The 16,977-nt window shown below is 46.6% G+C and overlaps 1 protein-coding gene across 2 annotated transcripts in view; it reads left to right on the top strand.

Moving 5' to 3' along the window:
• The window catches only part of kdm5a (lysine demethylase 5A), a 241,156-nt gene that overhangs the window by 24,481 nt on the left and 199,698 nt on the right, over positions 1–16,977 (top strand). The window lies entirely within an intron of this gene.

Here is a 16,977-nt window from a genome sequence, read left to right as displayed (position 1 = left end):
AGGAAGGAGGTAGCCTCCGAAAGCTTGTGAATTTAAAATAAAATTGCTGGACTATAACTTGGTGTTGTAAAATTGTTTACAATTGTCAACCCCAGTCCATCACCGGCATCTCCACATCTATTTCTAGTTGGTTATTCCTGGCTACCCTTTGTCTACAATTCGTTTAAATCTGGGTGACCAGTGTCATTTAACTGCTTTGAATTTGGCTCTGACCTTAGTTACTATGTTTAGAACTGGGCTAATGGCAACTGAAACCTGTTTTTGAACCACTATTAAATGAAATCCTGGCAGAACTGAGCCTCCATGCCACAAGACTGCAAACTTAATTTTCTCGTGGAGCTTCTTCCTGTTTTACACAACAACGTCACTTGGTTAAAAGTGGAGCCATAGAATCAGAGCAGTTAGTACTGTTGTGTTTTGGCAAATTTGGAACCGCATTGCTGGTAACAAATAGAATATATTTCTTTTTTAAAAAAAAACACTTTCAGGATGAAACACAGCCTTGTGCTGAGGAACATAGGAGCCCAGGAGGCCATTCAACCCCTGGAGACTGTTCTGTCCTTCAATTTGAACTCCATTTACCGGCCTCTGTTTCAATCCCTTGATACCCTCACCTAACAAAAATCTATCAATCTGTCTTAAAAGTTTCAATTGACCCAGCATCCCTTTTGGGGGAGAGAGTTCCAGGTTTCCACTATGCTTTGTGTGAAAAAGTGCTTCCTGATTTCACTCCTGAATTACCTTGCTGTAATTTTCAGAATATACCCTTCTGGTTTCTCTTTATCTCTTTATCTACCCTATTGAATCCTTTTATTATTTTAAACACCTTAATTGTATCACCCCTCAATCTCCTGTACTCAAGGGAATACAAACCATATTTTTGTCCTCATAATTTAACCCTTTTAGCCCTTGTATCATTCTGGTGAATCTATGCTGCACCCCCTCCAAGACCAAATATGCTTCCTGAGATGTAGTGCCCAGAACTGAACGCAGTCTCCAGGTGGGGTCTGACCAAGGCTCCGTACAACTGAAGCATCACTTGCTCCTTGTATTCCAGCCCCCTTGAGATAAAGGCCAACAATCCATTAGTCTTTTTGATTGCTTTTTGTACTTGTCCACTAGCTTTTAGTGATTTGTGTATAGGGACGCCCCAACCTCTCTGCTCCTCCACAGTTCCTAGCTTCTCTGATGTCAGCCGTGGCTCTGCTCAGTGGTATCGCTCTCGCCTCTGAGTCAGAAGGTTGTGGGTTCAAGTCCCACTTCAGAGACTTGAGCATTAAACCTTGACTCCCTCAGCACTGCCCTGGCCAACATTTATCCCTCAACCAACATCACTAAAACAGATGATCTGGTCATTATCACATTGCTGTTTGTGGGATCTTGCTGTGCGCAAATTGGCTGCCAGGTTTCCTACATTACGGTGGTGACGACACTTCAGAAAAGCACTTCATTGGCCGTAAAGTGCTTTGGGGCGTTCTGATGTCGTGAAAGGCGTTATATAAATGCAAGTTCTATCTTTCTCACCATTTTAGAAAAAGCTTTAGTCGTGAATGGATGACCTCACAGTTGCCCGCATTGAACTCCATTTGCTACAGTTTTGCCCACTCACTTAAACCGTCAATGTCCTTTTGTAATTTCCTGCTCCCATCTATGCCACTTAGTGTGCCTCCTAACTTAGTGTCGTCTGCAAACTTGGATGTCCAACTTTCTATTCCTTCATCCAAGTCATTTATATATGGTGAAAAGCTGAGGCCCCAGTACAGATCTCTGGAGAACACGACTGGTCACATCCTGCCAATCAGTGTATGTACCCATTATCCCTACTCTGTCTCCTACCTCCCAAACAATTACCAACCCATGTCACAAGGTTGCCTCCAATTCCACGCGCTTTCATTCTTACAAATAATCTCTTGTGTGGAACTTTATCAAATGCCTTCTGGACGTCCATCTTGGTAACATCCACAGACACGTTCCTGTCCTCTGTTAGTTACCTCCTCAAAAAATTCACCTAGGTTAGTCAGACATGACCTACATGGGTGCCTAATTTCACAAGTAAAGCTTTTGCCTTTCGGGGTATGCACTGGACTTGTATTGTACCAAATACTTCTTTGAATGCCTTTCACTGTTTGTAGGTTTATCTGTTAACAGTTCAGCCCGGTTTACCGTGGTCAGTTTGGGTCTTGTTCCTTCAAAGTCCACCTTATTTAAGTTTAAAATCTTGGTTCATAACTGACCCATCTCCCTCTCAACATGATAGAATTTGAAATTAAGTTTATGATCACTTCGCAAGATGTTCCCGTAACGTCAGATTGTTAACTAGTTCTGGCTCATTACTCATCACTAAATCTAGTTTGGTCTGTTCCCTTGTCGGTTCTAAAACCTGTTGTTCTAGAAAATGGTCCCGAATACACTCCAGAAATTCGTTGCCTTTACGTCTTACGCTATTCTGTTTCTCTCAGTCTGTGTGAAAATTAAAATCTCCCATTATAAGCACTTTGCTTTTGATACAAGCTTCTCTGATCTCCGTGTGTATACATTCTCCCCCCCCACTACATCACTACTGTCAGGAGGCCTGCAGACGACTCCCACCAGAGTCTTGCCTGCTTCGCTATTGCTTATTTCTACCCAAAGTATTTCCACTCCCTGCTCACCCTTACTGATAGCCCTTCTTTCAACTGTTGTAATTGTGTCTTTTATCAGTATTGCTATTTCCCCATTTCCAATTTCCCTGTCCTTTCTAAAGACCTTATAGCCTAGATTATTTAACTCCCAGACATGCCCAGCTTGTAGCCAGCTTTCTGTAATGGCTACTATGTCATGCTGTTAAAGCTTCTAATTTGCTTGTTTTATTTCTTGTGCTATGTGTATTTGTGTACAGGACACTTATTTGGGTAACTGTCCCCACACTGGAATAGACAGGCGTTTCTGCGGACGCAACCGAGACTCCAGGATGGTATGTTGCCTCCCTGGTGCAAGGGTCAAGGATGTCTCGGAGCGGCTGCAGGACATTCTGGAGGGGGAGGGTGAACAGCCAGTTGTCGTGGTGCATATAGGCACCAACGATATAGGTAAAAAACAGGATGAGGTCCTACAAGCTGAATTTAGTGAGTTAGGAGTTAAACTAAAGAGTAGGACCTCAAAGGTAGTAATCTCAGGATTGCTACCAGTGCCACGGGCAAGTCAGAGTAGGAATGACAGGATAGCTAAGATGAATACGTGGCTTGAGAGATGGTGCAAGAGGGAGGGATTCAAATTCCTGGGCCATTGGAACCGGTTCTGGGGGAGGTGGGACCAGTACAAATTGGACGGTCTGCATCTGGGCAGGACTGGAACCAATGTCCTAGGGGGAGTGTTTGCCAGTGCTGTTGGGGAGGGTTTAAACTAATGTGGCAGGGGGATGGGAACCGATGCAGGAAGTCAGTGGGAAATAAAATGGTGACAGAAACAAAAGGCAGTAAGGGAGAGTGTACAGAACATGACCGGACAGATGGCCTGAGAAAGCAGGGCAAAGACCAAGGGAAGTCTAGATTAAACTGCATTTATTTCAATGCAAGAAGTCTGATGGGCAAGGCAGATGAACTCAAGGCATGGATGGGTACATGGGACTGGGATGTTATAGCTATTACTGAAACATGGATAAGGGAGGGGCAGGACTGGCAGCTCAATGTTCCAGGGTACAGATGCTATAGGAAAGATAGAGCAGGAGGTAAGAGAGGAGGGGGAGTTGCGTTCTTGATTAGGGAGAACATCACGGCAGTAGTGAGAGGGGATATATCCGAGGGTTCGCCCACTGAGTCTATATGGGTAGAACTGAAAAATAAGAAGGGAGAGATCACTTTGATAGGATTGTACTACAGACCCCCAAATAGTCAACGGGAAATTGAGGAGCAAATATGTAAGGAGATTACAGACTGCTGCAAGAAAAATAGGGTGGTAATAGTAGGGGACTTTAACTTTCCCAACATTGACTGGGACAGCCATAGCATTAGAGGCTTGGATGGAGAGAAATTTGTTGAGTGTATTCAGGAGGAATTTCTCATTCAGTATGTGGATGGCCCGACTCGAGAGGGGGCAAAACTTGACCTCCTCTTGGGAAATAAGGAAGGGCAGGTGACAGAAGTGTTGGTGAGGGATCACTTTGGGACAAGTGATCATAATTCCATTAGTTTTAAGATAGCTATGGAGAAGGATAGGTCTGGCCCAAAAGTTAAAATTCTAAATTGGGGAAAGGCCAATTTTGATGGTATTAGACAGGAACTTTCAGAAGTTGATTGGGAGAGTCTGTTGGCAGGCAAAGGGACGTCTGGTAAGTGGGAGGCTTTCAAAAGTGTGTTAACCAGGGTTCAGGGTAAGCACATTCCTTATAAAGTGAAGGGCAAGGCTGGTAGAAGTAGGGAACCTTGGATGACTCGGGAGATTGAGGCACTAGTCAAAAAGAAGAAGGAGGCATATGACATGCATAGGCAGCTGGGATCAAGTGGATCCCTTGAAGAGTATAGAGATTGCCGGAGTAGAGTTAAGAGAGAAATCAGGAGGGCAAAAAGGGGATATGAGATTGCTTTGGCAGATCAGGCAAAGGTGAATCCAAAGAGCTTCTACAAATACATAAAGGGCAAAAGGGTAACTAGGGAGAGAGTAGGGCCTCTTAACAAGGTCATCTATGTGCGGAACCACAAGAAATGGGTGAGATCCTGAATGAATATTTCACATCGGTATTTACGGTTGAGAAAGGCATGGATGTTAGGGAACTTGGGGAAATAAATCGTGATGTCTTGAGGAGTGTACATATTACAGAGAGGGAGGTGCTGGAAGTCTTAACGCGCATCAAGGTAGATAAATCTCCGGGACCTGATGAAATGTATCCCAGGACGTTATGGGAGGTTAGGGAGGAAATTGCGGATCCCCTAGCAGAGATATTTGAATCATCCACCGCGACAGGTGAGGTGCCTGAAGATTGGAGGGTAGCAAATGTTGTGCCTTTGTTTAAGAAGGGCGGCAGGGAAAAGCCTGGGAACTACAGACCAGTGAGCCTGACATCTGTAGTGGGTAAGTTGTTAGAGGGTATTCTGAGGGACAGAATCTACAGGCATTTGGAGAGGCAGGGACTAATTAGGAACAGTCAGCATGGTTTTGTGAGAGGAAAATCATGTCTCACGAATTTGATTGAGTTTTTTGAAGGGGTAACCAAGAAGATAGATGAGGGCTGTGCAGTAGACGTGGTCTACATGGACTTCAGCAAAGCATTTGACAAGGTACCGCATGGTAGGTTGTTACATAAGGTTAAATCTCATGGGATCCAAGGTGAGGTAGCCAATTGGATACAAAATTGGCTTGACGACAGAAGACAGAGGGTGGTTGTCGAGGGTTGTTTTTCAAACTGGATGCCTGTGTCCAGCGGTGTGCCTCAGGGATCGGTGCTGGGTCCGCTGTTATTTGTTATTTATATTAATGATTTGGATGAGAATTTAGGAGGCATGGTTAGTAAGTTTGCAGATGACACCGAGATTGGTGGCATTGTGGACAGTGAAGAAGGTTATCTGGGATTGCAACGGGATCTTGATCAATTGGGCCAGTGGGCCGATGAATGGCAGATGGAGTTTAATTTAGATAAATGTGAGGTGATGCATTTTGGTAGATCGAATCGGGCCAGGACCTACTCCGTTAATGGTAGGGCGTTGGGGAGAGTTATAGAACAAAGAGATCTGGGAGTACAGATTCATAGCTCCTTGAAAGTGGAGTCACAGGTGGATAGGGTGGTGAAGAAGGCATTCGGCATGCTTGGTTTCATTGGTCAGAACATTGAATGCAGGAGTTGGGATGTCTTGTTGAAGTTGTACAGGGCATTGGTGAGGCCACACTTGGAGTACTGTGTACAGTTCTGGTCACCCTATTATAGAAAGGATATTATTAAACTAGAAAGAGTGCAGAAAAGATTTACTAGGATGCTACCGGGACTTGATGGTTTGACTTACAGGGAGAGGTTAGACAGACTGGGACTTTTTTCCCTGGAGAGTAGGAGGTTAAGGGGTAATCTTATCGAAGTCTATAAAATAATGAGGGGCATAGATAAGGTCGATAGTCAAAATCTTTTCCCAAAGGTAGGGGAGTCTATAACGAGGGGGCATAGATTTAAGGTGAGAGGGGAGAGATACAAAAGGGTCCAGAGGGGCAATTTTTTCACTCAAAGGGTGGTGAGTGTCTGGAACGAGCTGCCAGAGGCAGTAGTAGAGGCGGGTACAATTTTGTCTTTTAAAAAGCATTTGGACAGTTACATGGGTAATATGGGTATAGAGGGATATGGGCCAAGTGCAGGCAATTGGGACTAGCTTAGTGGTATAAACTGGGCGACATGGACATGTTGGGCCGAAGGGCCTGTTTCCATGTTGTAACTTCTATGATTCTATGATTCTATATGCCCATGGATGGTGTCTTTCTCACACTTTTTGACTTATCACACTTCTTATTTTTCATCAGTCCTGTTTTATTTATATCAGGCTTTTTATTGGTACTGGATTATTTGTGTCAACAGTTTCTCCCTATCTACTCTGTCCAAACACTTCATAATTTTGAACAGATCCATTAAATTTCCCCTTAACCATCTCTGCTCTAAGGAGAACAATCCCAACATCTCTGAAGTCCCTCATCCCTGATACCATTCGAGTAAATCTGCACCTTCCTCAAGTTCTTGACATCCTTCCTAAAGTGCAGTGCCCAGAATTGCACACATTACTCCAGCTGCGACCTAACCAGTGATTTATAAAGGTTTACCATAGCTTCCTTGCTTTTGCACTCAATACCTCTATTTATAAAGCCAAGGATCCCATCTGCATTTTTAACAGAATCCTGTGCTTTAGATGATGAACTGTCACAGAGTGGAACACAATCCTGTGCTTCAGTTATCTGGAGCTGTCGCAAACTGAAGCTCTTTATATTTGGTGTCTGAGGTGAGGCAGAATGATTGGAATTGGTGGTTGTAAAGTGGAGGAGGTTGGAACTGCTCTCCACTGAAAGCCACTTATTGTTGGGTAAATTTTTGAAGTTTTAATTTGAGTTCAGAAAGAGAGATTTAAATGCAGGTGACTGAAATCCGATTTGTAATGTTATGTGGTCACGACTGCCATTGTTGCAAGCTTACCCTTGTCTTGATCACCTGTATGCTGGGTGGGGAATCTTGTAATCATAGAATAGAATCATAGAAAGTTACAGCACAGAAGGAGGTCTTTTGGCCCATCGTGTCCTTGCCGGCCGAAAAAGAGCTTTCCAGCTTAATCGCAATTTCCAGCACTTGGTCTGTCGGTCACAGCACTTCAAATGCACATCCAAGTACTTTTTAAATGGGTTGAGGGTTTCTGCCTCTACCACCCTTTCAGCCAGTGAGTTCCAGACCCTCACCACCCTCTGGGTGAAAAAATTTCTCCTCAGCTCCCCTCTAATCCTTCTACCAATTACTTTAAATCTATGCCCCGTAGTCACTGACCCCTCTGCTAAGGGAAATAGGTTCTCCCTATCCATTCTATCTAGTCCAGTCATAATGTTATACACCTCAATTAAATCTCCCCTCAGCTTCCTTTGTTCCAAAGAAAACAACCCCAACCTATCAAATCTTTTCTCATAGCTAAAATTCTCCAGTCCTGGCAACATCTTCATAAATCTCCTCTGTATACTCTCAAGTACAATCACATCTTTCATGTAATGTGGTGATTAGAACTATACGCAGTACTCTAGCTGTGGCCTAACTAGTGTTTTATACAGTTCTAGCATAACTCCCTGCTCTTATATTCTATACCTCGGCTAATAAAGGAAAGTATACCGTATGCCTTCTTAACCACCTTATCTACCTATCCTGCTACCTTCAGGGATCTGTGGACATGCACTCCAAGGTCCTTTTGTTCCTCTACACTTCTTAGTATCCTCCCATCTACTGTATACTCCCTTGCCTTGTTTACCCTCCCCAATTGCATTACCTCACACTTCTCTGGGTTATACTATGAAGTGTAGAGGAACAGAGATACTTTCCTTTATTAGCCGAGGTACAGAATATAAGAGCAGGGAGGGTATGCTACAACTGTATAAAATACTAGCTAGGCCACAGCTAGAATACTGCGTACACTTCTGGTCACCACATTACAGGAAAGATGTGATTGCACTAGAGAGGATACAGAGGAGATTTACGAGGATGTTGCCAGGACTGGAGATTTTTAGCTATGAGGAAAGATTGAATAAGCTGGGGTTGTTTTCTTTGGATCAGAGGAGGCTGAGGGGAGATTTAATTGAGGTGAATAAAATTATGAGGGGCCCAGATAGAGTGGATAGGGAGAACCTATTTCCCTTAGCAGAGAGATCAAAAACCAGGGGGCATAGATTCAAAGCGATTGGTAGAAGGATTAGAGGGGAGTTGAGGAGAAATTTTTTCACCCAGAGTGGTGGGAGTCTGGAACTCACTGCCTAAAAGGGTGGTCGAGGCAGAAACCCTCAATTAATTTAAAAAGTACTCGGATATGCAGCTGAAGTGCCGTAATCTACAGGGCTACGGACTAAGTGCTGGAAAGAGGGATTAGGCTGGATAGCTTTTTTTCGGCCGGCATGGACATGATGGGCCGAATGGCTTCCTCCTGTGCCGTACGATGATTCATCTCTGAGGAAAATAACTTACAGAAACCCAAGAGGTCATTGAAAGAGTGCTGAGGCTTTGAATAGTGAAAACCAGTAAGATTCTCGAGTCTGTGTCCTAACCCAGTATAACTCAGACCTGATAACGGTAAAAGGCACTACGACATTAAACAATCCTTGGTGACTTTTGGTGAGTCAGCACATTCGGATAGTTTATGAACAGGAAATAAGACCAGCGATGTTTACGTCCAGAACTACGCAGCCAAATGGTATAAAGATAAGGGTCTGCTCCCTCCAAAAAGTGAGAGCTCTCGAGAGGGGACGGTAGGTAGTCCATCAGGTTGTATTGATTGATTACTTGTCATTTAATGTAATCTGTAGACAGTTGTATTATAACTATAATACAGTTGAAAGCAATGTTGAAGGCAGCTGTAGTGCAACTCTGTTGTAAGTCAATCCATTAAACTTGTTATTTTATAAACCAGTCGGGCTAGAATCAAGCGGATGTTAGTGTTGATGGATTCTCAAGTCAGTGTCCTAACCCAGTATAACTTAGGCCTGATTACGGTAAAAGGCTACATAAGCATTATGTAGTTGATGGCCCAGCATAGTTGCGACAGTAACTGGTGAAACCTGCTAACACCTTTTTTGATCTCTTCTAATATCCTGCCCACCTTGTTAGTCTCCTTGGTAAATAATGAGACAAAGTAACTATTCAATATTTCTGCCGTTTCACTGTCATTTCTGCCATTTCACTGTCGTTACCTGTGAGTTTATCTTGTGGACCTTAGTGGCCCTATACCTATCCTGATTTTTCTTTTGTTATTTGTGTGTCTGTAGAATATTTGACAGTTTCTTCTTGTATTCCTTGGTAATTTAATTTTGTAGTTCTTCTTTGCTTTCTTAATTGTTTTTATCACAACCTTCCTAACCTCTTTGTATTCCTTTTGTTATCCTCCTTTATTCTCTATGTACTTAGAGTATTTTTTTTTAAGTTTTGCTAGTTTAAAGTCCTATCCACAGCCCTATTTATCCTTTGCGCGAGGACACTGGTCCCACTCCGGTTCAGTTGGAGCCCATCCCAATGGTCCAGCTCCTTCCTGTCCCACACCACTCCTTTAGCCACGTGTTCACCTTCCTGACCTGTTTGTCCCTAAGCCCATTAGTAAGTGGCTGAGGTAGAAATCCCGAGATTACCATCCATGAGGTCCTGTTTTTTTTAATTTAGTTCTTAACTTCTGATATTCTTTTAGCAGGACCTCCTCCTTTTACTTCCCTATATCATTGATCCCAACATGGACCACGACAACTGGATCCTCCTCCTCCCTTTCCAAATTCTTCTCCGGTTGCTCCGAAATATCCTTTGCCTTTGCGACTGCAGGGGACGCTTATCTATCCCCCTAATTATCAAATCCCCCTCTCCACAGTACCGTGGTTAGCATTCTGGCTGTCCACCCCACAGCCTACATCCTTAGCCTCACAGGTAGAAAGTACCTTGTACCTGTTGGATAGGACTAGTGACTGCCGGACCTCCTCCTTTATCTCCCCTCGATTCCCCCTACCCTGCTGACCAACAATCGCACACTCCCCTTCCTGTGCCTGTGCTGTCCTCTGAGTTGTGACTGTACTCTGGTGAAAACTATGTAAAAATTCCTCCCCCTCATGTGTCAGAGTGTCTCTAACTCACACTTATTGGGAATATACGGTCTACAACTGCTTATGGAGCCTCTGCCCTGCTACTCACTCCTGTCCAACCGCTCTTGGATCCCACGGATCCTGCCTTCTGCGGACTTCTCCCCTTCTTCCGATTACACTGGCATTGGGCTCCGCCTTAACAAACCTAGCCTGCTGCTCCTGGGGGATCTTCTACACTGAACCTTTGTTCGAGCTTCATCTTTATGCACTGTTAGCTGAAAATCATGTAGTGAGCTGACTTAACGTCATCAGAATTGATAATGAGGCCGATGCGGCCCCATCAGCTTGCTGAAAAGATCCCGGCTGACGGCACCGACCTGTCATTATCAACTTGTTGAGATAGTGGCAAGACGCTTAACCTCATCAGTGTTGATGGCCTCTTATCTCTTTTGAGGGAATGCAGCCCACCCTTTCCCAGACATGCTACATTCTTCTATGTCTCAAACAAAGAGTGAACTGTGGGTTTTAAATATATATCCCCCAAGCTAACCACCTTAATATACTGAGTAACTGTGGTTACCCAAAATAAATGTGGTTGATGCAGACTTCTGATTTGTAAAATATGTGTGGTTACATACTAAATGTATTTCATGATAACATACATTGCATTAAAACAATTCTTTGGTACTTGTTACACTTTTAGTACACACCGGCATAGTCTAACACACTCCAGCTGAAAGACTCTGAGCCAGATTGTCTCAAGGCAGAGACATTTCCTGCAGATGTGGCAATTGGGGACAGTCTCTCTATCCACAAACTCCCACGTATTACAGTCCCGACACATAGTATGCACTGCCATTTCTAGTTTTTATTTATTTATTTATTAGTATTAATTTAGTTCTAGATATAATACAATTACTTAAGATCTAGATTATATTTAGTAGATGGATTTAAGAAAATAAGAACATAAGAAATAGGTGCAAGAGTAGGCCATACGGCCCCTAGAATCTGCCCTGCCATTCAATAGGATCATGGCTAACCTTCGACCTCAACTCCACTTTCCTGTCCAATCCCCATTATCCCTTGATTCCCTTAGAGTCCAAAAATCTATCAAACTCGGTCTTGAATATACTCAACCACTGACCATCTACAGCCTTCTGAGGCAGAGAATTCCAAATATTCACGACCCTCTGAGTGAAGAATTTCCTCCTCATCTCAGTCCTAAGTGTCCGACCCCTTATCCTGAGACTATGTTCCCTAGTTCTAGACTCGCCAGCCAGGGGAAACATCCTCTCAGCATCTACCCTATGAAGCCCCCTCATAATCTTATATGTTTCAATGAGATCACCTCTCATTCTTCTAAACTCCAGTGAATATAGGCCCATTCTACTCAATCTCTCCTCATAGGACAACCCTTTCATCCCAGGAATCAATCTGGTGAACCTTTGTTGCACTCCCTCTAAGTCAAGTATATCCTTCCTTAGGTAAGGAGACCAAAACTGTACACAGTACTCCAGGTGAGGTTTCACCAAAGCCTTGTACAATTGCAGCAAGACCTCTCTACTCTTGTACTCCAACCCCCTTGCAGTAAAGGCCAACATACCATTTGCCTTCCTAATTGCTTGCTATACCTGCATGTTAACCTTCTGTGTTTTGTGTACAAGGACACCCAAATCCCTCTGAACACCAACATTTAATAGTTTCTCACCATTTAAAAAATATTCTGTTTTTCTAATTTTCCTACCAAGGTGAATAACCTCAAATTTCCCCACACTATATTCCATCTGCCACCTTCTTGCCCACTCACTTAACCTGTCTGTATCCCTTTGCAGACTCTTTGTGTCCTCCTCACAGCTTACTTTCTCACCTAGCTTTGTATTGTCAGTAACCTTGAATACATTGCACTCGGCCCCTTCATCTGAGGCATTAATATAGATTGTAAATAGCTTGATTTCAGATAATTATGTAGCTAATTAACCTTGTTTTTTGTTTATGAACTTTACTTTATTATTTCCTGAACTCCTATTTATTATTTATATATACCAGATTTTAATTTAATGAAATTCGGAAACCATTAATGTTAGTATCCTCTATTTAGTTAATTTGGATTTTATCCTCTTAGATCTGATTAATTAAACACTTAAATATATAATAAATTAAACACTCAACTTATTTATATAGTAAAATAAACACTTAGCTATAATTCCTCGGGCCTCCCCGCTCCCCTCTCTGCTCTGATGTCACTTTTTCAGATTTTTTCCCTGCATTTCCAGTGCTCTCGGCCGCTTCTCCCGCGCTTTGTGGCCCTCTGGGCCGCTTCTCCCGCGCTTTGTGGCCCTCTGGGCCGCTTCTCCCGCGCTTTGTGGCCCTCTGGGCCGCTTCTCCCGCGCTTTGTGGCCCTCTGGGCCGCTTCTCCCGCGCTTTGTGGCCCTCTGGGCCGCTTCTCCCGCGCTTTGTGGCCCTCTGGGCCGCTTCTCCCGCGCTTTGTGGCCCTCTGGGCCGCTTCTCCCGCGCTTTGTGGCCCTCTGGGCCGCTTCTCCCGCGCTTTGTGGCCCTCTGGGCCGCATCTCCCGCGCTTTGTGGCCCTCTGGGCCGCTTCTCCCGCGCTTTGTGGCCCTCTCGGCCGCTTCTCCCGCGCTTTGTGGCCCTCTGGGCCGCTTCTCCCGCGCTTTGTGGCCCTCTGGGCCGCTTCTCCCGCGCTTTGTGGCCCTCTGGGCCGCTTCTCCCGCGCTTTGTGGCCCTCTGGGCCGCTTCTCCCGCGCTTTGTGGCCCTCTGGGCCGCATCTCCCGCGCTTTGTGGCCCTCTGGGCCGCATCTCCCGCGCTTTGTGCCCCTCTGGGCCGCTTCTCCCGCTCTTTGTGCCCCTCTGGGCCGCTTCTCCCGCGCTTTGTGCCCCTCTGGGCCGCTTCTCCCGCGCTTTGTGCCCCTCTGGGCCGCATCTCCCGCGCTTTGTGCCCCTCTGGGCCGCATCTCCCGCGCTTTGTGCCCCTCTGGGCCGCATCTCCCGCGCTTTGTGGCCCTCTGGGCCGCTTCTCCCGCGCTTTGTGCCCCTCTGGGCCGCTTCTCCCGCGCTTTGTGCCCCTCTGGGCCGCTTCTCCCGCGCTTTGTGGCCCTCTGGGCCGCTTCTCCCGCGCTTTGTGGCCCTCTGGGCCGCTTCTCCCGCGCTTTGTGGCCCTCTGGGCCGCTCCTCCCGCGCTTTGTGGCCCTCTGGGCCGCTCCTCCCGCGCTTTGTGGCCCTCTGGGCCGCTCCTCCCGCGCTTTGTGGCCCTCTGGGCCGCTTCTCCCGCGCTTTGTGGCCCTCTGGGCCGCTTCTCCCGCGCTTTGTGGCCCTCTGGGCCGCTTCTCCCGCGCTTTGTGGCCCTCTGGGCCGCTTCTCCCGCGCTTTGTGGCCCTCTGGGCCGCTTCTCCTGCGCTTTGTGGCCCTCTGGGCCGCTTCTCCCGCGCTTTGTGCCCTCTGGGCCGCTTCTCCCGCGCTTTGTGGCCCTCTGGGCCGCTTCTCCTGCGCTTTGTGGCCCTCTGGGCCGCTTCTCCCGCGCTTTGTGGCCCTCTGGGCCGCTTCTCCCGCGCTTTGTGGCCCTCTGGGCCGCTTCTCCCGCGCTTTGTGGCCCTCTGGGCCGCTTCTCCCGCGCTTTGTGGCCCTCTGGGCCGCTTCTCCCGCGCTTTGTGGCCCTCTGGGCCGCTTCTCCCGCGCTTTGTGCCCTCTGGGCCGCTTCTCCCGCGCTTTGTGGCCCTCTGGGCCGCTTCTCCCGCGCTTTGTGCCCTCTGGGCCGCTTCTCCTGCGCTTTGTGCCCTCTGGGCCGCTTCTCCTGCGCTTTGTGCCCTCTGGGCCGCTTCTCCTGCGCTTTGTGCCCTCTGGGCCGCTTCTCCTGCGCTTTGTGCCCTCTGGGCCGCTTCTCCCGCGCTTTGTGGCCCTCTGGGCCGCTTCTCCTGCGCTTTGTGCCCTCTGGGCCGCTTCTCCTGCGCTTTGTGGCCCTCTGGGCCGCTTCTCCCGCGCTTTGTGGCCCTCTGGGCCGCTTCTCCCGCGCTTTGTGGCCCTCTGGGCCGCTTCTCCCGCGCTTTGTGGCCCTCTGGGCCGCTTCTCCCGCGCTTTGTGGCCCTCTGGGCCGCTTCTCCCGCGCTTTGTGGCCCTCTGGGCCGCTTCTCCCGCGCTTTGTGCCCCTCTGGGCCGCTTCTCCCGCGCTTTGTGCCCCTCTGGGCCGCTTCTCCCGCGCTTTGTGCCCCTCTGGGCCGCTTCTCCCGCGCTTTGTGCCCCTCTGGGCCGCTTCTCCCGCGCTTTGTGCCCCTCTGGGCCGCTTCTCCCGCGCTTTGTGGCCCTCTGGGCCGCTTCTCCCGCGCTTTGTGCCCCTCTGGGCCGCTTCTCCCGCGCTTTGTGGCCCTCTGGGCCGCTTTTCCCGCTCCTCCCTCTTTATTTTTATCCTCTCGAATATTGCTGCTACCTCCTCCTTTACTGCTACATTGGTAGCATCCACTTCTCTAATGAAGACTGATGCAAAGTATTTATTGATTACCTCAGCCATACCCTCTGCTTCCACAAGAATATCTCCTTTTTTTGTCCCTAACAAAAGGATCCCAAACTTTGACTGCTCTTTTACTATTTCTATGTTTATAAAAGACTTTTGGGTTTCCTTTTATGTTAGCTGCTGATCTATTCTCAGACTCTCTCTTTGCCCCTCTTATTCCCTTTTTTAGATCTCCTCTTTACTTTCTGTATTCAGCTTGGTTCTCTACTGTATTATGAATCTTACATTTGTCTTAAGCCTCCTTTTTCAGTTTCATTTTAATCTCTATATGTTTAGTCATCCAGGGAACTCTAGCTTTGGATGCCCTTCCTTTCCCCCTCATGGGACCGTGTCTACTCTGCACCTGAACCATCTCCGCCTTGAAGGCCTTCCATTGATCAATTACTGTTTTGTCTCATAATTTCTGATTCCAATTCATTCGGACAAGATCCATTTTTAACTCATTGAAATTAGCTGTCCTTCAGTTAAGTATTTTCACATTTGACTGTTCCTTGTCCATAACTATTTTAAACCTAATGATATTGAGAGCACTGTTCCCTAAATGCTTCCCCCACTGAAACATGCTCCACCTGCCCCACTTCATTCCCTAGAACCAGATCCAGCACTGCTTCCTTCCTTTTTGGGCTGGAAACACACTGTTCAAGAAAGTTCTCTTGTACGCATTTTGGGAATTCCTCCCCCTCTTTGCCCTTTACACTGTTACTGTCCCATTCCATATTGGGATAATTGAAGTCCCCCATTATCACTGCTCTAAAGTTCTAGCATCTTTCTGAAATTTGCCTGCAAATTTGCTCCTCTATCTCCTTCCCACTATTAGGTGACCTATAGAATACACCCAGTAGCATAATAGCTCCTCTATTGTTCATTAATTCTAACCAGATAGATTCTGTCTTCGAACCCTCAACTGCACCATCCCTCTCCAGTGCTGTAACAGCATGTTTGATCAATACTGCCACCCATCCCCACCCCCCTCCTTTCCTTCCCTATCTTTCCTGAATACCTTGTAGCCAGGAATATTAAGTACTCAATGCTCCCCTTCTTTGAGCCAGGTCTCTGTTATTACCACTGTATCATAGTCCCATGTGACGACTTGAGCCTGCAGCTCACCAACCTCAATTTCAATTGTCCCCCAGCATCCACAGCCTTTTTCCAGATTTCCACTGCACTTTGTGTGAAAAAGTGCTTCCTGATTTCACTCCAAAATGGTTTAGGTCTAATATTAAGATTGTGCCCCCTTGTTCAAGATTCTAAATAATAAATTGCCATACAAGCTGGGTTTATGCAACCTGTCCTCATAATGTAATCCTTTAAGCCCAGTATCATTCTGGTAAATCTGGTACGCCCTCCAATATACCCTTCCCGTGATGCGGTGCCCAGAACTGAATGCAGTACTCCAGATGGAGTCTGACCAAAGATATGTACAACTGAAACATAATCTACTCCCCTTTGCATTCCAACCCCTTGAAATGAAGGCTAGTCACCAGGGAAAGTCTCTCTGAAGATGCTTGGCTTGATATTCTTAGCTCCTCACTGAGAGATGGGTAACCGAGAGCAATGGAATTGGAATGGCCACTATTTTCTGATGGTATGCCTTCCTGGTAGGCATGCATTAATTCCTCCTTAGAAGCTAATGAAGGCAGTGCTTACCTGGGATCTTTTTCAGGCCAATATGAATCAGCTTCCCCCAGCCCATGTGCCCGACCTGCTTGCCTCCTGCAGTTAGTAAGTGGACTGACGTGTTCTCCTTGGACCGCAGTCAGATTTCAAAGACAGACCTGCCCAAAGAGTGGTCGATTGGCTGGCATGAAGAATTGGGTTCACAATACAGATCCATTGGCACGCTTGCTGATGTGATTAAAGTGCTGCTGCTTCCTGCAGGTGGCAGGCTCGATCTCTACAGCCAGCAGATTGACAAGGAACCTACCAGTCCGCAGGCATTCGATTCCTTTATGATGGGGGACGAGAATAGCAGTCAACAGCTGAAGTTCAGGTTGCTGGGGCACCTGAGCTTGGAGTAGAGCCCTTTCTCCCGTTCTCACATTAACTGCAGCAAGGTCTTCGTGGGATTTCTTGTGTCTACCTCTCAATGGACCATAGTCATGGGGCTCTGGGCTGACATTGAATGGTACTTGTCACCAAAATACACTGACCCATTGGAAGTAAGAAAAGACGCTGTTTAACAGCCTATTGATGGGTTTGTCAACCATTCTCT

Source organism: Heptranchias perlo, chromosome 18 (genome assembly GCF_035084215.1).
Source record: "Heptranchias perlo isolate sHepPer1 chromosome 18, sHepPer1.hap1, whole genome shotgun sequence".
NCBI lineage: Eukaryota > Metazoa > Chordata > Chondrichthyes > Hexanchiformes > Hexanchidae > Heptranchias > Heptranchias perlo.
This window is presented reverse-complemented; position numbering and strand designations above follow the sequence as displayed.